Raw genomic sequence first — 7,176 nt, forward strand, 5'->3', positions numbered from 1 at the left:
CGAAGAGACCCTTAATGATGTCATCCAAGGAAGCTCCAAACAGGTGACCCTACAAGAAGGAGATCAGATAAGGTCTTCTTAGAAGTTTAGTCTGCAGACCAGCATTTCAGCCAGACAATAGCCCAAAGGACCACTGCTGATACAGACATCCTAGAAATCAAAAGGAGCCACGACCAAAGAGGCATTACAGACAAACTGTAGCCCCTGGACCAACCAGTCCGCCAGCTCCGCAAAGACAAAGGGAAGCTATTTGTCATCCAGGTCCCACAACACTAGGGAAATAGTAATTTCCGGCCTAAAAGCCGAACCAGCAACAGCGCACATATGGCGGGCCAGAACATCCACCCTCTTTAGTAGCTTGGCTTGAAAGGTTGGGGACTCCTCAACCGGAATGAAGGTAACTCAATTTGACCTGGAACCTGGCGAGTGCACTACAGGTGGGACCATCCAACCTTCATAAGGATACCGCAAGCAAATAGACCTAGCAACCACTGCATTTTGGACAACCCCACTGTTTGTAACAATGTTGTCAAGGTAAGCAGAAAGAGGAACACCCTAGCCGCTTTGGAGGGGCTGTGGGTGCCAAAAGGAACTGGTGCCCCTGAAGCGGCATCAGCCGCAACCTCCATTTTTAAAGTTTCACGCACTGACACAAACAGTGCATCCACCAGTGCCTATTTAAGCGTGGCTAGAGGAGCAGAGTAATCATCCTCACTATCTGAGCACTCAGGTTGCGTGGACGCAGACCCAGTAGTTTCGCGATATACTGATTATTCCCCAAAAACATAACAATCAGGGGAGGCCGCCAACTGCGAACCCGCAACGGGGACACCGGCCAAGGGTCCACAAATGGACCACCTATTGGACCCAGCAAAAAAACAAGGGGATCACCCTTGGAGCCCTCCATAGAGGACATAATAGGGCATAGCCCCAGTAAAAGGGGACCGCCCCGCCGTGACGTGGACGCAGGGTACCCTCGCTAAAACAAGACAGGTGCCCCACACAATTATGGCGGCAAGACTGTCATTAAAAATGAAGCGCCACCCGGACCAAGTGAAGTGCCAAGCTGACCATATGGCCTAGCAGGTCCGAAGCCACGGCCTAAATTGTTGTGGGGGCCCAGCCGCAATTGCCCGGATCCTCAACTCAGCAGGTGACCAAAGGAAGAGTGGGGTTTTCAGCTACACGCACTGGGACCGCCCCCTAACGGCGGCACCCGACTCGGGGCCGCATGGCCTAGTAGGCCCGCGGCCTAAATTTCTGAGGGTTCCCAGGAGCCAGGATGCAAGCCCCAATGGAGCCGAGCACCCAGGGGGAGCGGAGGGGAAGGCGGTGCCTTCAGCCACCCACACAGGGGCCACCTCACATAGGTTTCGACGAGTAGGCCGCAAAGCCGCGGCCTAAATTTTTAGCCGGATCCGGCCACGTGAGGCGCGTACACGTGGATAGTAAAAACATCCCCTCCCCCAGCCCAACAACCGCCACAGGGAGCCCAGAGGACATTCCTGCCCTAGTCACCGACCCCCGGGATGGCAGGGAACCCTGTTCAACCCACCATTGGGCACCAGGAAAACCAAGTCAGCAGCAATCCCATCCAGCCCTCTTTAAGAGCATGTGGCAAAGCCAGCTCATCACCTCACCCGGGGGGGGGGGGGTTCCGAAAGACCCACAGAGGCCGAATTTTTTTAGAGGGGCTGGGGAGTCCATACAAGGGAAGGGCTCATGTCCACCCCAAAATCCTCCAGGGGGTGGGGGGACAGCTACTTACCACACCAGGAACAGGATGGGCACCGCTCCGGACAGGACAACGCTCCTTTGTAATGTGGGTGCGGTCGACCAGAAGGAAACACTGCGACTCAGGCCAGACGTCTACCTCGCAGGCCAGCCCCCATCCAGTGGGGCTATGACCCAGCCAAGCTAGCACGCAGCGGCAGTCTGCGATCGCTCGCTGGCCAGACTGGGGGAAGCCTAAGCATCTATATTATCTAGCTCGTTGCCCATTTTGGCACTTAATTGTAGTTCTCACAGCAACAAAATAAAAAGGAGGAAAAAAATTCAATTTAAGATGAAAAAATTGCCAGGAAAGGAGATTCCCAGCAAGGAACTAGGTGCTTATTCCTGACTAGGCAGAAAAAAAACTGGGTGCCTATAGCTGAGAGTGGGTGTATACCCCCTAGGACTGCCCATAGGTGTAGTCAAGCTTTTTCCTGCCTAGTGTCCTACTCCTGTAGGGGGGCTGTATAACCAATGGTTAACAAGAATCATGAGCTGTGTCAGTCAATGAACGAAAGAGAAATGCTAGTTTTATTGCGGTATAAAGACCTCATTGCCCTTGTCAATGAGCCCATAGAAGTGGCACAGAAATAGGCTTGTTATTTATTATGTACGGACTTCTACGCCCCTGTGAATGAGCCCCTAGAGTGGGGCAGAAATACACTTTTTCACATTGTACAGCCCTCTGTGCCCCTGCAAGTGAGCCCTTACAGTAGTGTGGAAATGCGGTCATTTTTTTTACGGTCTTCAGCATTCTACTTCACGGTGGATGAGCACTTAGACGTAGCGCAGACATACGCTCATATTTTATGGTGTACAGACCTCTGTGAATGAGCACTTGGAAGTGTCCCCGAAATACGCACTTTTTTACGGTTTACAGATCACTGCACCCAACAAATGCTCTCTTAGAATTGGTGCAGAGATACGCTCTATTCATGGGTTATGACCCTCTATATGCCTTTGAATCAGCCCTTAGAATTGGTGCAGAAATATATTCATTTATTTATTTATTTAGTGTTTAACCCTCTGCGGCCCTGTGAATGAGCACTAAACCTTTGATTCTACACCTAATAAACTATAGGCACTACATAATCAACGAAAAGCAATGTGCCAAAATCAGAAGTAACGTGCGACTATTCACATTCCTCCAACACTAATTTATCAAACTCTTTCAGTGCAACCACTACTAGCCACAGCCAGAGCTTGTGAAGTCAGCATTAACAACATATAGCTGGAATGAATATTCATGTACGCTCTGACACATGTAGTGACATGCCACCCTCTTCTCTAGCTCTGGTGTTTGGAATGAGATGAAAACTAAAGTTGAGAAGGATGAGTCATGACTGTGACAGAAATGGAGAAGGTGCAAATCCTAGGACCGCGAGAAGCCAGTTGTTTGCAGAAACACTGGCTGCTGTGACCCAGACATTGCCTCTCATGAACATCTGTGTGACATGTACACTATCTGAAGATGGGGGATTATAATAAAGTCTGGAAAGAACGCATATACAAATGCATGCAGATTATTAGGAAGTCCAGAAAACACATGTAAATGCATTGAGATTATTAGGCCTCATGCACACTTGAGCTCAACTTCTTTTACAGGCCTTTGACATTTTTATGGCCTCTAATCCCCTGGCCCAACCTGTGGCCCTTTGGTATATGATGAGTGGCCCATGTACTTCAGCAGTTTGTATTAAAAACATTTATTAGAGCAGCAGTCTCCAAACTTTCTAACAAAAACGGCCAGTTTCCTGTCCTTCAGACTCAGTGGTGGTGGGGGGGACCGTGCCCCATCAATGCTGTCAGCGGTGGGGACCCATCAATGCCGTCAATGGTGGGGGGGGACCGTGCCCCATCAATGCCGTCAGCGGAGGGGGGGACCGTGCCCCATCAATGCCGTCAGTGGTGGGGGGGGAACCATGCCCCACCAATGCCGTCAGCGGTGGGGGGGACCTTGCCCCACCAATGCCGTCAGCAGTGGGGGGGGGACCGTGCCCCATCAATGCCGTCAGCAGTGGGGGGGGGGACCGTGCCCCATCAAGGCCGTCAGCAGTGGGGGGGGGGACCGTGCCCCATCAAGGCCGTCAGCGGTGGGGGGGGGACCGTGCCCCATCAATGCCGTCAGCGGTGGGGGGGGGGACCGTGCCCCATCAATGCCGTCAGCGGTGGGGGGGGGACCGTGCCCCATCAATGCCGTCAGCGGTGGGGGGGGGACCGTGCCCCATCAATGCCGTCAGCGGTGGGGGGGGGACCGTGCCCCATCAATGCCGTCAGCGGTGGGGGGGGGACCGTGCCCCATCAATGCCATCAGCGGTGGGGGGGGGGGGGACCGTGCCCCATCAATGCCATCAGCGGTGGGGGGGGGGGGGGACCGTGCCCCATCAATGCCATCAGCGGTGGGGGGGGGACCGTGCCCCATCAATGCAGTCAGCAGTGGAGGGGACCGTGCCCCATCAATGCCGTCAGCAGTGGGGGGGACCGTGCCCCATCAATGCCGTCAGCGGTGGGGGGGGACCGTGCCCCATCAATGCCGTCAGCGGTGGGGGGGGACCGTGCCCCATCAATGCCGTCAGCGGTGGGGGGGGACCGTGCCCCATCAATGTCGTCAGCGGTGGGGGGGGACCGTGCCCCATCAATGTCGTCAGCGGTGGGGGGGGACCGTGCCCCATCAATGTCGTCAGCGGTGGGGGGGGGGGGGGGGACCGTGCCCCATCAATGCTGTCAGCGGTGGGGGGGGGGGGACCGTGCCCCATCAATGCCGTCAGCGGTGGGGGGGGACCGTGCCCCATCAATGCTGTCAGCGGTGGGGGGGGACCGTGCCCCATCAATGCCGTCAGCGGTGGGGGGGGACCGTGCCCCATCAATGCTGTCAGCGGTGGGGGGGGAACATGCTTCATCAATGTCGTCAGCGGTGGGGAACCGTGTCTTTTGCATCAGTAAGAGAAACACTGGACCATGGGCTGAATAAAGACAAGCAAAGGACCGCAGTTTGGAGACCACAGGATTAGAGTAACACGTTCCCAGTTTTGTTCGGTCTTTTCAGCAGATCCCCAGAAAAAAAAAATTAGCATGTCCACACAGTAAACCCCCCACCGGTTAGCCTATGGGTCCAAGCACATATAGGCAGTTTTTGCACCTAAGCACGTTCAGACTGCATTCACGCCTAGGCGTTTTGAATCGCGGGCAGATTTGCTGCGATTCTGCCTGTGATTAAATGAAAAATTAGCAGAACGCTCATTTGACACGCCATTCATTTAAATGATACTTAAAAATTGCAGTGTGGTTCTGGTGTGATAAATCACTGCCATCGCGGCAACCCGCATGGCATGAAGCTCGTCACCCAAAAGTAGCTCCTGAACTTTTTTTTTTGGATGACAAGCTTTACGTGATGCAGGTTGCCGCGATTGCAGTACAATTTATCGTACAACAATTGCAGGGGTGGGTAACGGAAATGCGACTTTAGGTGCCATTCAAATGAATGGCATCTTCATTGTGCGTTCTGTGATTTGTCATTCACACCTTGGCGCTTTGAAATCTTGAGCAGAATCATGGCAAAGCTGTCCGCGATTCATAATGCCGAGGTGTGAATGCAGTCACAGCGCTTTTAACGTTTTTTGCTTCAATTGGCCAGAATAAAATTAATATTGCTTAACGCACCTAAACACATTTTCAAAAAACACAGCTTAGGTGCCTTTTTGAAGCTGCATTTGTCCTGCCAGGAGAAAAGCGTTTGCCAAAGCCCCATACACATATTAGGAAGTCAGGAGCAGACATACTGTATGCAGATTATTAGGCAGTCAGGGAAGATAGAGATACATAGAGAGATACATAGAGAGCCTTCCAGTCAGGAGCAGACATACTGTATGCAGATTATTAGGCAGTCAGGGAAGATAGAGATACATAGAGAGATACATAGAGGGCCTTCCAGTCAGGAGCAGACATACTGTATGTAATGTATGCAGATTATTAGGCAGTCAGGGAAGATAGAGATACATAGAGATACATAGAGAGCCTTCCAGTCAGGAGCAGACATAATGTATGCAGATTATTAGGCAGTCAGGGAACATAGAGATACTTAGAGAACCTTCCAGTCAGGAGCTGGCCATGAGCTGCATGTTTCAGTCAGCAGTGCGGTCTCCTCATCTCCCTGGGGAGTACAGAGGATTCATCCACAAGTGTGGCCCTCTCCTACCTCCACAGATATACACAACACTACCCCCCCTCGTGTTTACAGGAGGGGGTGAGGCCAGTAATAGGTGCCCTATGGCCCCCCAACTACTTGTAGGTGTTGTTGCCCTTCCCTAAACCGAGGCAGGATGGGCTCGGTCCGCACCCCCTCCCCCTCTTCCTCCAGCGGCTGAGGAAGCAGTGACACCCAGGCAGGCTGGAGCTGTGGGACAGGGAGCGGCTGACACATGGAAATCTGTGCAGAGCCGAGGCCTGGCGTACTATTCCCTCCCGCCTCACAGACAAGCTCTGCCTCGGGCCTGGAGCGCTTACCTGATATCAGGCAGATGTGTGGCGAGTGACAGCGATGAGGAGGGCTGACAGGAGGCGAGCGGTGCAGCCTATGGATGGGCTGAGAGTGGAGGAGAACAGGCGGGCGGAGCTGCGTATGTCTCTGTGTGTCAGCGAGCCATGTAAAAGGGGAGGAGATTCGGAGAAGAGGAGGAGGGACAAGAAAACTTGTCAACTTTCCCTATGACTGGAGCCAGGCTCTACTCATAGAAGGGTGGTGCCTTCCTCTCTGCTCTCCACACTGCTCTGCTCTCCCCACCTCTCTGCTTCCCCACCTCTCTCCTCCCTGTTCACCTTTCTCCTGCCTGCTCTGCTCTTCTCACCTCTCTCCTCCCCACTCCTGCCTGCTCTTCTCACCTCTCTTCTCCCCACTCTCCTCCCCACTCTCTTCCCCACCCTCCTCACCTTTCTCCTCCCCCCTTTCCTCACCTCTCTCCTCACCACTCTCCTGCCTGCTCTTCTCACCTCTCTCCTCCCCACTCCTGCCTGCTCTTCTCACCTCTCTTCTCCCCACTCTCCTCACCTCTCTCCTCACCTTTCTCCTCCCCACTCTCCTGCCTGCTCTTCTCACCTTTCTCCTCCCCACTCTCCTCACCTTTCTCCTCCCCACTCTCCTGCCTTCTCTTCTCACCTTTCTCCTCCCCACTCTCCTCACCTTTCTCCTCCCCACTCTCCTGCCTTCTCTTCTCACCTTTCTCCTCCCCACTCTCCTCACCTTTCTCCTCCCCACTCTCCTGCCTGCTCTTCTCACCTTTCTCCTCCCCACTCTCCTCACCTTTCTCCTCCCCACTCTCCTCCCCACTCTCCTCCCCACTCCTGCCTGCTCTTCTCACCTCTCTTCTCCCCACTCTCCTCACCTCTCTCCTCACCACTCTCCTGCCT

At 53.8% G+C, this 7,176-nt stretch overlaps 1 protein-coding gene across 14 annotated transcripts in view; it reads right to left on the reverse strand.

Annotated features, from left to right (window-relative positions):
- MBNL2 (muscleblind like splicing regulator 2) overlaps positions 1–6,355 on the reverse strand; it is a 300,532-nt gene extending 294,177 nt beyond the window's left edge. For all 14 annotated transcript variants that reach the window (XM_082246638.1, XM_082246637.1, XM_082246635.1 and 11 more), the window contains exon 1: positions 6,277–6,355. The gene's annotated coding sequence lies outside the window, so the exon portion shown is untranslated. The remainder of the gene's footprint in view (positions 1–6,276) is intronic.
- Between the last annotated feature and the right edge of the window lie 821 nt (positions 6,356–7,176).

This window comes from Pelophylax lessonae (assembly GCF_965119305.1).
Source record: "Pelophylax lessonae genome assembly, chromosome: 2".
Taxonomy (NCBI): Eukaryota; Metazoa; Chordata; class Amphibia; order Anura; family Ranidae; genus Pelophylax; species Pelophylax lessonae.